The following is a 3,043-nucleotide window of genomic DNA, read 5'->3' on the forward strand; positions in this document are numbered from 1 at the left end:
TTCTGGAGAGCTCAGATAAGGAGAAAAGTGTTTATTTTGTTAACAATTATAAGCTGCTAAACTGTTACAAAGTGTTTTATTTGTTAACAAGTATAAACTGCTAAACTGTTACGAATTATAGATAGCTGAATGAAAAGGATTCCTTGTGTCTGGAAAAGAGAACCTCAGAGAACTAGCAAACAATAACCATAATCATCCTTTACCAGTTTGTTCAGTCCCATGTAATCTAACTCCTGTTCTACTAGATCCTGCCTTAGCAGTTTCATGAACCCATCAGCTTTTAAGTGTCTGATAAGAGTATATTTGAGGAGTTCCCTTGTGGTGCAGCAGGTTAAGGATCCACTGTTGTCGCTGCTGTGGCTGGGTTCAATCCCTGACCCAGGAACTTTTGCATGTCTTGGGCACAGCCAAAAAACAAAAACAAAAACAAAAAAAAAAAGAGTTGGCAATAAATTTTGGTTGTTTCTGTGACACACACAGCAAAAATAATCAGAAGTATGACTGATAGGAGTTTCATTATGGCTCTGCTGGTTAAGAACCTGGCTAGTATGCATGAGGATGCAGGTTTAACCCCTGGCCTCCTCACTCAGTGGTTTAAAGGATCCATCATTGTCACAAGCTGTGGCAGGTTGAGGCTGCGGCTTGGATCCAGCATTGCTGTGGCTGTGGTGTAGGCTAGCAGCTGCAGCTCCGATTCAACCTCTAGACTGGGAACCTCCATATGCCATAGGTGCAGCCTTAAAAAGACAAAAAAAAAAAGTGTGACTGACAGCATTATACCAAGACATATGGTAGATAGCAGGGTATTAATAAATTTCTGTGTACTTTATAGAATTTTGAAATATTTTTATATTAATAACTGCACACATACAAATATATAACCTAGGAAAGCTTAAAGCATCTCTTATTTGATAATGCCTTTTCATGCAATTTAACATATCAAACAAACATGATTAGTTTAATCTCTCTTTTTACAAGGTAAAAGAACAAAGCCTGTAAAATTTTCCAGAAACCCTCTGGGAAATCCCAGAGTTAGTTCGAGGTCAAAAAAACTTAATTTAGAATTTTACTTGGGAAGACAGAATTGTCAAAAGTGTTAAAAAAAAAATCTTAGCTCTTTTAAAAGTGAGAAGTCTTGGTTCTCTTAAAATAATCAAGGACATGATAAAGGGCCTTAAGCATGGGAAATTATTCTAATAAGACACAAGATCTTCAAGTGCTAGGCAGATTATTCGAAAGGTTAGGAAAAGATCTTTTGTGCTTGCTTTGGCAGCATATACTAAAATTGGAACAAAACAGAGAAGATTAGCATGGCCCCTGCACAAGGATAACACAAATTTGTGAAGCGTTCCATATTTTAAAAAAAAGAAAAGAAAAAAGATCCCTTATAATCTCTTATTAAAGCAGCCCAATAATTCGGGAGTTCCCATTGTGGCTCAGTGGTAACGAGTATCCATGAGAACGTGGGTTCAATCCCTGGCCTCTCTCAGTGGGTTAAGGATCCTGTGTTACTGTGGCTGTGGTGTAGGCTGGCAGCTGCAGTTCTGATTCATCCCTTAGCCTGGGAACATCCACATGCTACACATGTACCCCCCGGCCCCAAAAAAGGCAGAACAGTAATTCAAGACAACGTCATTCTAACAGAAGACCAAATCTAGTCTTGCAGCAGTGTACTTCTTTTCTTTTTTCTTTTTCTTTTTTTGGCTTTTTAGGGCTGCACCTGCAGCACATGGAGGTTCCCAGGCTAGGGGGTTGAATCAGAGCTACAGCTGCAGGCCTATGCCACAGCCACAGCAACATCAGATCTGAGATGTGTCTGCGACCTACACCACAGCTCACGGTAATGCCGGATCCTTAACCCACTGAGCAAGGCCAGGGATGGCACCCGAAACCTCATGGTTCCTAGTTGGATTCATTTCCACTGCGCCACAACAAGAACTCCTCCAGTGTACTTCTGATACTCATTTTTTAACCTTATAAATTCATTCAAATCTTATTCATCTTGATTACATGAGATAAGATCTCTTTCCTGCAAACCCCTTACACCTTTCTTATATTCATTCAGAGGGTGGTTTTCCTCTTTTCATTGTGGAAAAACCAGTCATGCTGCTTTAGAATAAAATTACTCTTATCAAAACCACATCCTACTTTCCTTGCATACTTTTCATACATAATTGTTTCCCTTCATTCTTATTATTCCTAGTAGTTTTAATTGCATGTACTGGTTATAATTTTTAACCATTTGCAGTCTTTCTTTTATAGGGAAAACTAGGAAACAGACAATAGTGATCTGTCTCTCACATGCTAGCATTCTATATGAACGGACAAGCAAATTTTATGACTCTAGATCATCTCATAATCTTCAGAAACAAGTGTTTCTTTGTTTTTCATGTTTATTCATAGACCCAAATATATTTAGCTTCTCTATACTATATGAAAACAAGATGCCAAAAATATATGGGTCTGTTCAGCTAATGATCTATTCAGCTAACGTAGTTGAACAGGTCTGATATATGCCACCCCAAAATGTGCCACTTTGGCATAAGGATTCTTTTGAGTGAATGAGAAGAAGGCAAGTGAGAAAGCAGACACAGGAATAGCTCTCTTTGGAGTTCCCGTTGTGGCACAATGGAAATGAATCCCACTAGTAACCATGAGGTTGCGGGTTTAATCCCTGGCCTCGCTCAGTGGATTAAGGATCCAGCGTTGCCATGAGCTGTGGTCGCAGATGAAGCTCAGATCCTGCGTTGCTGTGGCTGTGGTGTAGGCCAGCAGCTGTAGCTCCGATTAGACCCCTAGCCTGGGAAGGGAACCTCTATATGCTGCGAGAGTGGCCCTAAGAAGCAAAAAAAAAAAAAAAAAAAAAAAAAAAAAAAAAAATGAAGAGCTCTCTACCCTAATGCTTTCTGCCAAAAAGCATGACATAAATTTCAATTTGTAAAGGTATTCTTTCTCCCATAATAGGAAAACTGCAGACCGCATAACAACCCTCACTAAACAATCCTTATTTACCATACAATTCCTAGTCACTTTCCCACAATTT

At 39.3% G+C, this 3,043-nt stretch overlaps 1 pseudogene; it reads left to right on the forward strand.

Moving 5' to 3' along the window:
- The first annotated feature begins 1,259 nt into the window (after nucleotides 1-1,259).
- On the forward strand, nucleotides 1,260-1,360 carry LOC146404649 (U6 spliceosomal RNA; annotated as a pseudogene).
- The last annotated feature ends 1,683 nt before the right edge of the window (nucleotides 1,361-3,043 follow it).

Source organism: Sus scrofa, chromosome 3 (genome assembly GCF_054392235.1).
Source record: "Sus scrofa isolate SSC_HxYL_T2T_F1_AM1 chromosome 3, Sscrofa_HxYL_maternal_Yorkshire_Landrace_v2.0, whole genome shotgun sequence".
NCBI classification, from domain to species: domain Eukaryota; kingdom Metazoa; phylum Chordata; class Mammalia; order Artiodactyla; family Suidae; genus Sus; species Sus scrofa.